Source organism: Anopheles darlingi, chromosome 2 (genome assembly GCF_943734745.1).
Source record: "Anopheles darlingi chromosome 2, idAnoDarlMG_H_01, whole genome shotgun sequence".
Classification (NCBI taxonomy): domain Eukaryota; kingdom Metazoa; phylum Arthropoda; class Insecta; order Diptera; family Culicidae; genus Anopheles; species Anopheles darlingi.
In genome coordinates this window covers 711,856-727,500 of record NC_064874.1, presented here as the reverse complement: position 1 = coordinate 727,500, position 15,645 = coordinate 711,856, and the positions used below count along the sequence as shown (strand labels likewise).

The 15,645-nt window shown below is 46.0% G+C and overlaps 1 protein-coding gene across 5 annotated transcripts in view; it reads left to right on the top strand.

Annotated features, from left to right (window-relative positions):
* Positions 1–15,645, top strand: part of LOC125952709 (atrial natriuretic peptide receptor 1-like) — a 62,437-nt gene that overhangs the window by 17,760 nt on the left and 29,032 nt on the right. Inside the window, exon 1 of one of the 5 annotated variants that reach the window (XM_049682363.1) lies at positions 3,843–3,995. The exons of 2 other annotated variants lie outside the window; for them this stretch is intronic. The gene's annotated coding sequence lies outside the window, so the exon portion shown is untranslated. Of the gene's footprint in view, positions 1–3,842; positions 4,429–15,645 lie in introns of those variants that run through there. 2 more of the 5 variants (XM_049682362.1, XM_049682361.1) reach the window with 2 other exon arrangements.

Genomic DNA, 15,645 nt, shown 5'->3' with positions numbered 1-15,645 from the left:
AGGAGATGATTTGAGGAATACATGAGTAGCGCCAATCCAGTGACAATCGGATTATGATGTTGATCAAATTCAAAGTGCATGATTTGGTAGTCACGTACCGTGAGCCTTGAGCCTAGCGCCTTGAATTACTCCAATCAGTTGACCTCAATTAACGCTTTTCAATACAAAACTGCTTCACACAAAAAGGAAAAGAAATATAAAAACAGATAGAGTAGAATATAAAACGGATAGAGGAAAAGAAATATAAAAACGGATAGCATCAGACGAAGAGCTTGAAGGACACTCTGTTTGTAATGCTACTTGGTTCTATTTTGATCACAATATGGCTCACGGGGGGAGGTTTCGGTTTCAGAATTGACTTTACTTACCTCTCAGTAAAGTTCTCAGGGCCTGTCATTGCTCCAGTGGTCGTAATATATCTCCGAACAACATTTCCAGGCATTCCATTTGTTGCATTCCCATGCTATTTATGTTAAACAAGTGAGATGTTGGAGGAGGGAACTTCTGTTCATCATGTCCATTGCACTGTTGTCCGGGCTGTCATGTTCGCTGCCCTCGAACACAGAGAACATGGCTAACGATGGCCGATTCTTCGTGACCTTCATTTCGCAGTGACAAGCAATCATATCGCGTGTACCGGTAGTCTCGTGTGTTCTTCTTTTCTGCTACTGGCAACTCAATCAACGCTGGCCACCGCTACGCTGAACCGATAAAGTAACAAGAGACAGTAACGAGGAACCATCACGATCTTCATCGACGACCGAATTATCACGCGAAAGAGCAAAAAAAAAACAACGGTCCTCCGTTTTACGATCCTGTAATGCTCGCGCGCGTAAAGCGCGAATCAAGACCACCGCTGAGACGGAAGAAGCCCGGCGGAGGCTTCCAAAAATGAATGAATATCAAAAGGTTGTAAACATGCGGTGCGTGTGTGTGCCCGGTAGCAGCATGCAGTTGGTGGTCGGCCGGTCCTGGCCAAGAAAGCAGAAAGTGCAACGATAAAAGAATTTTACGACCGTCGGTTGTCGCGCTTCCGATACGGTACCGGAATAAATGATCCTCTTGTAACCAGTGGTCCCCGGCGGTCCCCGGCGGTTTGCGGTTGGCTTTACGACGACGGCAAACCCCGCACTACTGCCCGACATGACGCGGAGTGCATTTAGTGAAATTATTTCATTTTACGAGCATTTAATGCTGCATTTCCTCTCGATGCCCAATCAACGCTGGTTGGTCACGATCGTTGTTCGGTTTGGAATGGAAATTGATGAGCTGAAGCACATTGATCGCTTCATCGATTTTGTTCGTCATTTATCAATGAAAAAGGGGTGCTCTTTCAAACGCTCTGTTGATTATTTACCGTGCTAAGTTCCTAATCTTCATTAACATTGTTCCTTTTTCTCTCTCTTTTTCTTCTTTCTTTTTAGGTAAGTTCTAAGGATACCCTCGCGATGACGCGATTCAATCCTCATCAATAATCCTGTGCTGCTCCCAGTGAAAGCCAGCATTTAACGCTGTTGGCTATTAATCAATTATGGAACCATCAAGAGCTGGGCATCATTTCGCTGAGTAAGGGTTCTTCAGAAGCCCCCCAAAAGGGGGGTTGACATCTTTTGTGACTTTCCGGAAGCGCACCGCGGACCCTCGCGGGCAAGGACAAAGATTTTAAACTTCATTTCCACGCGATTGCCTGAAATTCCGGAAAATTCCTCTCATTTCCATCAAGCTGCTACCATGACCTAGAGTATCGTCCCTTTGGGTCTTGAAGATTATGTTCATTCTTTTTCACTTGGGTGATTTTTAATTTTGTTACGTTAATCGATCAGAACGTTTCATCAAAATTACAAACTTCTCGAAGCCGGTGTCAACCGTTTTGAATACTGAATCACTCTCTCTCGGAAGTCTACCAAAATTGCCATTGCCATAACAAAAAAGAGAAAATTACAATCTCAGCCCCCTGCACATTGTTTGCGAACAAATTAATTACAATCTTTTGTGGCCTTGTGAGGTACCAGGGCCTCAGTTCAAAACAAGATGCTACCGTACATCTATTAACTCTAGGAGCCAGCTCGTTGAATTGGTAACTAGTTTAATGAATCAATAAAAACTACATTTCTGATGCGGTACGGCGCGATGTGAAAAGAAAAGTAAAAAAAAACTTTGCCAACTACCAGTTCACAGAGTACAGAACACAAGAGTCAAATGGTGTTGAAGGCGAACTCTCGGATAGTAAGAAGTTGATGCTAGCAGGACCATTTTGAGCGAAGTCTGCCAAACTGCTCCTGCTCTCCTGCTTCTGTCCAGCAGGACAATTAGATTCTGCCACATCGCTGCGCTTTTGCGGATTGCATTGCACTTTCGCTGCCTTCGAAGCGCACACATAGAGAGAGAGACGACATAGAGAACGAACCGTAGTTCATATCGGGATCGGAACTCCAATGAACCGTGGAAGTTTGTTGAGAAACTATTTCCTACCATCGTCAAGATCGTCTTGATGGTGGTGATGATGATGATGATGATGGTGGTGCTGCAGACCATCACACCACCATGTCTGCGTTAAATGAATCATGTTTCCGTGCTTCTGTTTAACTTTATGGTTTGGACCTATGATCCGTAAAGGATCAATAACACATGGCTTTCGAAATGTGTTCCATAGGGATCATGCTGCTGCTCTCCTTCTGAAGGATTTCATGAATGTTTAAATATGTCGGAAGTTTGATTAACATTCTGTACATCCGTTCTTCAATTCTCTGTCCAATTGTTGGGTGCAATAATGCATCATGGCCATAAAGACATAAATCGCTAACCAAGCGAACATACAATTAAGCAAATGAATCATAAATTCCTGTCCATTTAAATTTAACTTTATTCCACCAATTAATTGTACGAGAACGAGTTTCCTTACTTGAGCATGATGACTGGGACTGGATCATTTCATGGAAATCATACTGGCACATTACATCAGATGTATGATAAAGTTTTCCTTGAAAGTTGAAATCATGAACGTGAAACATGAACAATGAGCGCCAGCGACTTCTGTACCCGTAGTTGGCTTGTCGCGAATCTAAGTGAAACCGTTATCTACATGGCTCCCGTGTAATGATGCCGGCCTCTGGTTCGAGGTCTCGTTCTTCTCGGAACACGAAAACCCACCGAACCAGTTACTTAAAGCGCGTACGCATTCAAACGACCTCGACGACCTTCTGATCGTAGTCTACTTGGTCGAGGATGTTCATGGTAACTTGCATCGATCTCCTCTGCAAACAGTGACTCCATCTATCTTCCCCGGGTATCTCTATTGTTCCTTGACCGTCTATGAAAAATGCTCAATGCTTCAATGGGTCGATCATATGCGAGTATTTTATGCCATCCAATATTTCATTTGATAAGCCGTTCCGCACGATCATCACCGGCTGCACGTGGTTGACCTTGAAAGCATAAACATAAACGTGCCAACTCGTGCAATGCATGAACCACTCTCCGTTCGTGCGAATCGGTTCATCCAGTACACGAGCATCACGTTCACTAAACTCGACGTTCGCTTGTCAACTACTAAGCTACCACGCGGTAGCTGGGGCCTCATCATAATGGTTTCATCTCGATCGAAAAGCAGCATCGGAGCAAGCTGTGTGTTTCCCTTTGTGACGAGCACATTTCAGTATAGTGAATCTGAGTTATAAACCTTCAATAAATGGTTCAATCTCAAGTCAAAATCGAGGAGAAGTGATAAGATCCTCGCTTCGACTTCGCCCCAAGCCGAATGTGCTCGAAGTGGAACAGATGAATGTTTGCCGTAGGTTCGGTTGCTCTCGGCTTCAACTCGCTTCGGTTGTTTCGTTCGAACGCTCGACGGAAACGGTTGACATCGTCGCGAGCTCTCGAATCCCCGCGGATCTCGAAACGTGTCGCGGTATTTACGACAGAAGCGCGTCCAGCGTGCGTGAAAGTGACGTGTCCCAGACAGACCGTAGTCCAAAGCAAAGAAGAAGAGTAAAAACGTAAAGAAGTAGTTGCAGATAGACAACAAACAGCGCATCGTCGTTCCTGTGGTGCTCGTGATCGTCTAAGGGCCGGGAATCCGGGACCTGGGGGGCGTTTCTGCGATAACGGTGGTGGCCCTCCGCGAGTCGCTTTGTGTAGTGAATAGTCGAGTGTGTACTTTACACCACCCCTCCCTAGTCTCCCACAAATCATTCTCTCCTACTGACCCGTCTCTGGCACGTGCCAGAAAGCCTCTTCCGAGCTTCCAAGTCAGCGATCGTAGCAACCGTCGTTGTCCTTTACTACTACGCAAGGTGTGTTGGCCCCGTGTGAGGTCGTATAGATGTGTTTGTTTGTTGCGAAATACGATTAGCTTCGCTGCCAGACTGCCCACCGGAGCGGGGTCTCAGGCCAGCAGCAGCAGCAGCAGTGTCGCTAAGATGGATCGAGGTATTATTCAATGGCCGAGTGCCGAGTGCCGAGTGGTTCCGTGCGATCTGATTACGAATTCAGACAGAAAAGAGAAATCCTCAAAATTTCAAAACAACTTAAAGGAAGTGAATGCGGTTTTAGAGTTAAAACACGGGTTTCTGGTCGCCAAAACGAGTAGTGGCTGGTGCGTGAGATTAAGCTTTCAGAATGTCCACTGCTTGCGCTGGTGATGGTGTCGAAGTGCGTATCGTAGACGGTGGCGTGCCAACACGCTGCCTACTATTATCAGTGCTGCGAAATGAAAGGAGGAACCGGCTTGCTAGCTGCCAGATGGACAAGGAATATTCTGTAGCAAATAGGGTTCATTTCACACGCATCTCCTCGCCGATATTTAGAATGTATGATCTAGTTCTACCACACGAAATAGGGTCCGGTTTTTTTTTAATGATTTCGGATTTGTTTTTGTGCGCTTCTCTTGCTGTCCGGAGTCACAACGTTTTCTCGAGCTTTTGATAGCTTCACGGCCACCGGTTCGGTTCCGAGGTTACCTCTATTCAACATAACGAACATACGAGAAGAAAAAACAAACCGGCTGACGATCTCCACAGCGAGAGTTTCACTTTCCGGCATCCTATGATTACGCTGAAGCAACACACCCGTGCGAGCACGCGTACTCGCGAAGATTTGAGCGCTGTCTGGGTTTTTTGTGTGTTTCATATTTAAATAGTACTTTGCCGCACGTGAATCCGTCTATCAGCGACGATAATTGGACCAGTGGGAGCTTATTTCGTGAGAAAATTGTCGACAATTAGCCATCGCCGCCGTTGCGGTTCTTCTCGGTTGATAATTTCACTAAAAAAGTGCCAACATATGGTAGAGCGACGTTTATCATATCAAGAGCAACACAGTCCGCTTTCTACTAGAACAAACAAACTATGGTTGATCTTCCCTGTAAATGCAACATGGCTTGTGGCCACGATGGAATGCTGGTAATTTGTTTGGCTTCGAGTTGATGCCACTTTAAAACCACGTTATCATGCCAACGTTAAAAATAGAGCTGCAATGGACCATCAACTGAACCAGTTCTGGATCCGATAAAAAGATCCGGAGTATGGTGGTGTCTGATAAGCAAACAATCGCGGTTTAGATAGAGCACCCGCGAGTAGTGCCCGAGTCCTGTCTCATATCAGAACTCTCGGCATAAGTCAAAGACTGATAACAAAAGCATCACAAATCGCACCGCAACTGAGAGTGTGTCAAGAACGTTTTAGTGGCTTATATTTCTAAACAAATGATTTATGTAGGTGAAGGGGGGGGGGGGGGGGGGGGTTACGGAAGCCACAGAGTCTCGTAGCTGTCGTAGAATCATCGCAAACGAAAGGCATAAAGATGCCGGTTGCAATACATTCCGCTTCGCCGATAAGCATTCTATCAATGATATTATTTATCTCGTTATGGTTTTTACCATTTTTTCCGCCCTTCGAAACAATCCACCGTTTATAACGGGGTCAGCCTTTTCGACATAGATTTATGGTGACAGATTCATTGCATTCGCATGTTAACGGTGCTCCTCCGTTTCTTATCCGCTCTTGTTAGCACCAAGCAATCGAGAAAAAGGAATTCATTTTGCTCCTGCTGCTCCATTTTGCGGAGCCATTATCGGCACACTACCACCACATTGGCTGATTACTATATTCCCGGGACTGTAGCCAAGCGTTAGCTATTAACTCCAAAGGGGTACTTCAAATCGTTGCTCCGTTGCTTCATGGCTTGATGGTATTGCTGCTAATGCTCCCTTATGCATCTGTGTTTGTAGTAGAAAGTCCGTACTACTGGGCAAACAATATTTAAGGAAACCAGACACTAGTGTCCCCTAGCACCCAGCGGCAGGCAGACATGACACAGATTGATGACTAACGCGATCACGTCACACGTCCACTGTTCGTCTCTTCCATTGGGCATCATCATATTTGCATACGATAGAGCACCCGAGCCGAGCAATTAGAAGCAGTTTGCAACGTGGGTGAGCTAATGGTTGCAGTCTAACTATCAGCCGGCAATGGCTGCATCCAGCACCATGAAAACAAGATGCACACCACATCACACGGACCATATTTAACACACACACACGAAAGCACCCGGATGAGGCCGGGATGATGAATCGCTTGGAGTGTGGGATTGTGCGGTCTTACTGACGTCTTTTAGTTTATGAATGCACGCGAAGCATGTTTTGCACTTTCATGACCTGAAAAGTTATGGTCCCATACACCAGCGCAAAGTGTCTTTGGTACTTGCAGCGAATCAAACGAAGAATCAAATTTCTATTAACAGCTGTGATGGTAAAAACAGAGCTGTCATCTTTATTCACTTGAAGTGATCCCGAAAAAGGCCCGGAGAAACGACATAAATCAGAATGATTTCCAATTTTCGATCGACCACCAAAAGCTGAACGCTTGCCGCTACTAACTAGATTCATTAACACTAGCATAAATAGCATAAACCGAAGAGACACTGCTGCCATAGCAAGGGCGAAGAAGAAGACGGAACCGAAGCGAATCGATACACGAAAGGCGAGAATGCAAAAGTAGTTATCACCCCACCCTCCTTGGTTCGCCTGTGGCCGAACTGCTTGTCTGAGAGGAAAGCCATCCGTGACCTCGGTTGATAATTTTAGATTCCAATGCCAACGCTCGCGCTCGCGGTACTCGCAGGTCCGGGACCGTCGCTCCAAGCCACTTGTGCGATTCCAGTCCAATCTTTCGCACGCTCTGTGTTTGCTGGTGCCGCTTTAAGATTGATTCGATCGCTACACGATCACCGCTGGCCCGTCCGTCGACTAGGACAAGGAGTCGCAGAAGCAGTAGCTCCTCCCTTGGTCCTACACTGAAATGGAACACGATCAATTTACATTCTCTCTCTCTCTCTCTCTGCGTTTTGTGATGACGGAACGGAATGGCACGGACTGTCACCGACATCGGCATGATCGACACAGTTAACACAGCCATCAGGGCAAAAGGGGTGGTCGATCTCGATTACTCGTACGACAACCGAAAGACAAATCGGTGAAGACATTGGCATTGCTCTCCAATTCAAATTTGGCTTCCCCGGGCAACATCGACTTCCTTACGTAGCGTAGCCAGTAACACCTCGCCTTCGCTCGCACTCGCGGTAGAATTGATGGTTGACACACTTGAGACCTTTGGCTAACCATCTTATCAGCTGTACCTTGAAGAAGTTGGCGCCGTAATAACTCATATAGCTCAAGTTACTGATACGCTGAAGTGGATTTTCAATCTCGGGGTACACTGACAGTCACGCTATGGAAACGATGAATGATTTTTTCCTTTCAAAATTGGGAGCATCACCTTGTTGGTTGCTAATCACCGCATTACATTCACTTTCATAAGATCAAAACAGAGAACGTAATTCCAAGAAATGAACTCGACGAATAAGGTATGCAGTGCGACAAAACTTCCTCGCACCTTGACAACCCTAAGATGGTGGTTCAAAAGAAGTTGCTTCGCACGTCATTAATGATCTCAAATGCTGGGTATTCTTGGTGTCCCCTTTTTGTGACAAGCATCCTCGAAAGTTCATTAAAAACTCTTATCCTTCTGAGCAACAGCCGCAGCGCCTCTCCGTTGCACAAAAATAGCAGAACGTATCATTGCCATAAGCGCACCAGTCTGAAGGGAAACTTTTACCTCATCGTTTAAAGGAGCAGAGCTCGTGGACCTGTTGCTACATTTCGATGGATTGTTGTTGCTTGCTGTTTGCTTTTAAGAGTTGCTGCTACTTGAATTGCTCATTTGGAAAGAGCGTCATGACTACTGGAGCTCAGGTGTATCGTGCAATGGATAACTCGTTGCTTTCAGTCGATCGCCCCTTTCCTCGAGCGTTCAAAATCCAAGAAATGACATTCTCGACATCCACCTGCTTCCACACACGGGATTGCACAGAACCGAGACAGCAGTAACGCAGATCCTTTGAAATTTTCTAGGATCTCCTTAAAAACCCCGTCCCTTGGAACCAGAAATCCAATCAAAAGAATTTTTCTTCCGTTTCTGGAGGGAACACAATGACAAAAATGCAAATGCCCCTCCAAATAAATCCACCAGCATCCCACATACATGTCCGGGGAGATTGAGCAGCAAACGCTCTGCTTTCGAACGCTACGAGACGGCCAGCTGCCCACTGCCGGCCACTCTCTTTCACGTGGCACTCTCAAATGCTTACGCGTCCGCCTTAAGCCACTCTCGAATGGGTAGACTACCGGACCACATCCGCTGCTGCTGCGGAGGGCGTAATGGCGTAAACACGAGCACTGCATGCTGGCAGCTGTAGCTGCACGTGCACTGTGCGATGCAGTGATAGAAACGTCGAATGCCAGCGAGAACATCACTTTACGCTGCCATCATCAGCATTTTTCCGTCTTTATGGAACCGGAACAAACATAACAAAAACTCTATTGCTCCAGTTCCGTTGCTGGTTTGAATGTTTAACTAGCCACACTTGTTGGATGGATTTTTTCTTTCCTAAACATTTCCTAGTTTTCAAAGCCGTTAAATGCGTTTCTAATATTTGGAAAGCAGAATCTAATGCGTTGAGCACACTTTTGAAATATGCTCACGGCTGAGCTTATACTATGCTATAAGAAGCACACTATTGTCCCTGCTCGACCGAGTGTTGACTAGAAGGCTTACGAGGGATTTACAAACGACATTAAATGTCTGTTGTGTTTGTTTTGCAAAGACACTGCCCCTTAATGCACTGTGACGGCGAGATGTGCTAGCAAAATGTGCTGCCGTACGTTGAGCAAGTAAGGCATCACTACAACCGACCAGTACATTGTATTGATTTTGCTTCAGTTTCCGTAATCTGGTTTGCATCTAGTAAGGCTTAACACCTTAATACCTGCTTATACAATGTTTTGGTTTTTAATCTTGTGCCACTTCCCGGCATGTTTTATTCAACAAAGTATTGCCGGGATTCAGAAGTGAAGCATCCTCTAGAACGTTAGACACCACGCGTAGCTTTTCCGTTCCATACTATAGCCTTCAATTAAATATTCAAGCGATGCTAAAGTGCACCATAAGAGAAAGGCACTTAACCAGAAGATGTGGGAATGGATTTGAATTATTTCGACCACAACCGCCAGTTGCTTCAAATACACCATTAGATGTCGTTCACCGGATTTAAAAACATCTTAAATTGTGATATTTTCACTCGAAAATAAATCATTTCTTCCGAGGAATCGACTCCCTCAAATCATTGTAAGAAAAAGTAGGTCATAAAGGGATGATCTAATTTGTGTCTCCATTATAAGCATAAAGAGATGCAAATCAGCTGTGGTGCAGGCAAACACCTACAATGTGCGGCTGCTACGGGGCCTAAGTGCATCCATTAACGTCCCAGAAAGGTGATGCTTCGCTGTCATCACCAGCCATCGTGGCATTGAGTCGTTCAAATTCATTTATGAATAAAGTTAATTTGACGTACCACAGGTGCGGATTACTTGTTAATATCTTAGCGATGGGCAGGATCGATGGTAAGAAGAGTGAATGATAGAATACAATTAACACTTACAAACTGTTGTTGATGATACTGATGAAAAGTCCCTCCAACTATGAAGCTCATTATCCTTTAAATACGAAAACCAACCTACCAACTTCATCTCCCTAATTGTAACGCACAACATTGTTGGAAACAGTGAACACTAGATTATCATATTGGATTGCGTCGCGAAACTAATTGGAATAACATAATTTTAAGCAATTTACATACGATTGCTGAAGGAATTGGAGCTGCATTGTATGCTAAGTGTATCCCGATTCCACTCGATTGCTGTCACCAATATATCCACGTCTACTTATCATTTCGATTCGCGAGCAATCTTCAACCTGAATTGACTGAAATTCCAGTCCCCAAACAAAGTCGTTGTCCTTGTCCTGTTCGATGTAAAATAACCTCTCCATCACATCCATTGCTCACAGTGTACCGTAACTGGTCCGCAGATATGAAATAGTGAAAACACACCTTGCCCGACACACATGCGACCTTGATCTTGCAACGTCAACCCCGACGATGACGCTGACGAGGTCGGACAATTTTCAATCTCTTTCTAAAGCAAGCAAAAAAGCGAAAAAAAAAACGTCCGCCGACCACCCAAACGAAAAGAACATTCATTGCGCAAACAACGCGCGAACGTGCGCTCGCCGGTTATTAGTTCCAATACCAACACGCGACCATCGGCGACGCTGACGAAGAGAGCGCTTACTCATATAGTCTGGGCCGGCCAGCTAGTGCTGCTGCTGCTGCTGATCTGCCGGAGCAGAAGAAGCAAAAGCAATTTCTTCATCATTTCATCTCACACGCGGTCCTCTGACCACCCGGCCACCTTGTCAGCACGTTCGATTAGAGAGAAGCTGTAGCCCTTGGGCGCAGCGTCCCTACCGTTGTTCATTTGGCACATTCGCATCGCATGCACCCTAAAGTGAGGGGAAAAAAGACAAATTGAAGCCGCAGCACTGCAGCGGTCCAAGCGTGATCCTCGCTCGAGTTGCAGTTGCTGAGGCGCCGCGAGCAGTTTGACGCCTTTTCCCTCCAGGTTGCAGTTGGCGCTTGTCCCCGCCTCATGGGATCAGTTTTAAATTGTCGGAGCAATTGGTGGAGTGATGACAGGCCGTCACCGATAATGCCAATCAGTCGCGTGAAGGCTTGGCAGCACCGGAGCGAACCGTGGACTCATAAAGCGGTCCGACGATGATGATAACGATGTAATCCGATAGTGTCATTCGTGTCGGCTTGGACACAGACCGTCCACTACACACACACACGCGCGCGCGCACACGCGGACGGATGCCCTTTGATGCTGGGGATCTTCCTGGTTGGCATTTCGATTAGCGATAGACTGTAGTCGGCGAGCGAACGTAATATTCGTCACGTGCCGCAGTGTTTCGCGGGGCTCAGGAATCAATTAGTGCTCCGTACATCATCTCGCGTATGATGACAGTGGCGCCAAGCATAGGCCGCGTCACTACCTTTGATCTACGAAATATGTGCTTGTTCTAGAAGTAAAGTAGTGATTTTTTTTTGTTAAAACATAGTTAATATATCTGGGTATCGTATATAAATATAACAGATGCAGTTTTTCTTATATAGACATAACGCCGCCGCCAGAAAAATATAAAACCATCGAATACGTGCCATCCAAAATCCCCCAAGCATAGATCCATTATCCTTCTCCTACCTTCTACCAGCTGGAATGATAAAGTAATCCCATGAGATTGACCCTCACACCTTCTCACATATGGTTTTTCCCTTCGCTTCCTAATACCCTAATTAATTTTTCATCATGCACTTCATGCGGGCAAGCACTCTGCTCCAATGAACTGGCGTTATCTTGTGAGGGACATCCAACGAGCTAATATTGGGTTGATTGTGCTAGAATGAATCATTTGTGAGATGTGACAAAGTGCATTTGATACCAAAACCGTCGTCGTCTAAAAGCTCCCGATTATAGGATTCCACATACCCATTTCTGTATCTTTGGGACTGTTTAGCTGTTTACGTGATAGAGTTTCCACAGCGTCTCATCAGATGCGAACTTCATCCCCGATTTTTGGCACCAGGTTTACCCGGTAGAGTAATTCAATCGTACGCGATGGTCCGGCGCTGCAATGAAGCGTTCCAAATTGGATGCATTTCCCACGATGTGGAAAATTGCTCAAATATAAATAAACAGTTCCGCTACACCGCTCTACCATGCGCATCATTTGCATCGATCCAGCACCGGGGATTGGCTCGGTTGCACACACCAGTAATGATCACCAGTGGGGTCAATTTTGATCCTCTCCCAAAACGATGTTAAAATTAGTAACACGCTGAGACGAGGTGAGACGTGGATCGGCCGAATATTGCTCATGAGATGTGAGAATTCGATCTTGACTCGTAACACGATTCTTCCCCTGCATGCGACCGTGGCCGTGATTTGCTGTCGATCGCGAGATCGAGAATATCAAATGGCTGCAGCATAGCTTGCTTCGGCTTTGTGTTTGTGCTGATAACTCAATCTTCATTCCAAGTAGCACAATGAAAACAAAGTAGTCGGTTTATACACTCTCACAGTCGATTGAGGGATAAAACCGTTGACAGTTCCAATTACCATCGCGCTGCTAACATGCTGATGTAATACAGGTTTCGTGCATAAGCACGATACAATCGCATACCGATCGCTTGCGCTGGTTAGCACGAGCGCACACACGAGTAATTATGTCGTCAATCGGCATGCCGGCTATATTCACCATATGTGTTAACTAAGCAAATTAATTTTTCGCGTGCGGGAACGATTGAATTAATTGATGCTATGTGAACTATTTCTCGGCAAAGCGGCCGCGAACGCAGTAATTTATGCGTGAGAAATCGATATCATCTATTGATATCTCGATTGATCGCACAACATCCGCGAAAATGTTAGTTCGTTCGAGAGGAAATCGTTCCTTTGAAAACTATTGACTTTCCATTTACAGGCGGCCAGCAGCAACGTCACAGGGCATGATGGAACTGGCGCTGTAAATAAGCTGCCCAATGGAACTGAGCCTTAATTAATTGCACGATAAGGATTGCGCCCATGCGACCCGTGACCCATTCTTGGCTGTCCGACTGACAAACTCTAGTTGCCGCTAGTGCATGGTCTTCTACTGTTTCTGGATGCGCGCGTTGCGGTGCTTTCCAATTCATTGGCATTCCTATTTGCGTTCCATCCATGGTTGCAATTGCACCCGTTGCACTCCACTCATGTACCGTACGAAGCACGCTCCGCTTCTCTGCTAAAAGCTTCCACAGACCAGAACTATAAGCCTGGACTGGCCAGTTGTTGCGTTTGTCGCTTGCGCTCGATGGTTTAGCCCCTCGATCCGTGTGCACCATTACATCAGATCGATTATAGTGAACGGATTGACGTTGCATTTTTTCACTACTGCTGCATTGGCATCCCGGTACATTCAAACAATCGCGTTTGGACCATAATGCATAGGGGAGCTGGTGGTGGCTGGATACACCTTTTATCGTTGGGAGTGCATTATTATCCTCCGTTGACCGCACGCGGTGGTTGATTTATTGATGGATGTTCCCAGCACCTTATGAATGGGCCGGCCGGCACCCAATTGGCAATACATTGTTGCTAGCAATTCCCTAACAGTACACGGCCTATGGGTGGAATGCTGGCGTCCAACGCATTTTTATCCCATCTCCATCTCACAAACAGCTCACTCAATCAACGTGAAGCGACCAGTAGTCAGTAGAGTGATAATTATTCATCCAATCAATTATCGAGCCATTATCAGCGATCATAAATTAACACTGATTAAGTAACATCGAAATCGTTCACATTTACGTCTTGTTTCATTAACACAGTTGCAAGGGAACACTCGTTCCCGTGTTCACTAAATTTTTGACACGCTACAGACCTTTTCTCGAAAGATGAATGCACAGCTACGACCGGCGCTAACCGTTAAGACACTAACAGGCGCCAGAAGGTAATAACCCCTGATTTTCCAGGAAAGAGTTTCTATTTGAATTCCACCTGGCCACGTTGAGACCTTAACCTCAAGATTACCCCCCAGATTGACGTTTACTCACTTCTGCTTTGATGTCACGCATAAATCACCATGACGACGCAGCATGTAATTAGCACTGGAAACGGGCTGTTGAGCGAGCGACGCAGTTACTTTGCAGTTACACCTCGATACCCTGCCTGCTTGGTTTGTCCCTTGCTAGGCTGGTTATGCTGTTGACATTCTCGTTATTCGTCATGGAAAACGTTTTCCTTATCGAAAGAGAGTTCTCAACCGCGATCGAGCCGCCGGAGCCTGTGCGTGGCCAGAGCGCACAGGTCTAATTAAATTTCCAATGACGGGCCCACTTCGGGGTCGGGGTAGCTAATCAAATGATGGTGACTTCCACGAACCAAGAACCCATTAGCCATGCTTGATGGCTTTACGTCCTAAGCCACTTCCTTCGGTTACTCAGTAAATCGGCAGAATTACACTCAAAAATATGGAGTAAATTTTGAGAGCACCGCTGACGGTATATTAAATTGATTAAAATTGGAATCCATCAGCACCGCCACATGTGAAACAAAAGAATTATTAATGCTTCGCGGATTTTTCCGACGTCCACACGACCACACAGCAACCCGGTGTGCGACTGCCACCAGCTGGACATGTACCGGAAAAGTTTCGACGTGTCCGGCGCTCTGCGCTCGATGTGCTAATGGAATGCATGATTATTCCTCTGGCCAGTTCCCTGCCACTGCACCGTTGTCGAAGTGCTGATGGTGACGCAACATGGTGTCTCGACGAAGCTGGCCGCGGATTCGTGTATCGTTTTGCAGCACCAGCTTCGTCCACGCGAGAAACCTTGACCGACGGTAAGCTGTCCGTGTCGTTCGTTCGATGGGAGTTTTGTAGAGGATACGCCTTGGCTTCCCACGTCGTCCTGGATGTTTGCAACATAAACGAACATACTGCTTAAAACGCTTTACGGTGTTTACGCTATGTGGTGGCACAATGGATTCATAAGAATTCATCGCCACCGGCACATTGCACGCTGGTTGATTGGACGCTCTATCGTGCCATTGGGAGCCATCAAAGGTCACGGTGCTAGTGCGGACGTTTTAATCATGTACACTAACCACTTTCGCTGAATGTATTACGTTTTGGGTTCAAATTGAATAAACAAAGGCTGGAAAGACAAATGTTGTGATCGGCCATTCGTAGTATCAAGTTTTGTTGTGATGCAAATTTCTCGCGCCTGAAATAACGTCTTGTTCAACATGCGTTCACAATACAGCGTCCTTCCCCTTACTTCTGCTGGAAAACACGCAACGCGACCTAGTTGGTGTAACTGTTTTCCTTACTACATTCTCATCCTGCACAGCAGATTGAATTCGTTGTTAGAGGAACGCGATATTCTCCGCCTACAGCTGGAGATGATCATTGTGGTTCGCAAAGGACTTGTAACGGTGTTGTTCTAGCTGACGGAGCTTCATCGCAGCTGTCTAAATATAGGTCCGACCCCCCATGGAGTAGTATAGAGCTTCCCTTTATCACGTGGCATGACGTTCTGGGTACACAATTAAACACATTTCATGCAACGACGTCCGTTCTGTCCAGAAAAGCTTTTTAATATGCCCGCAGGTAATCTCGCATCACTCGTTTCTGTCTCGGCAAGGCA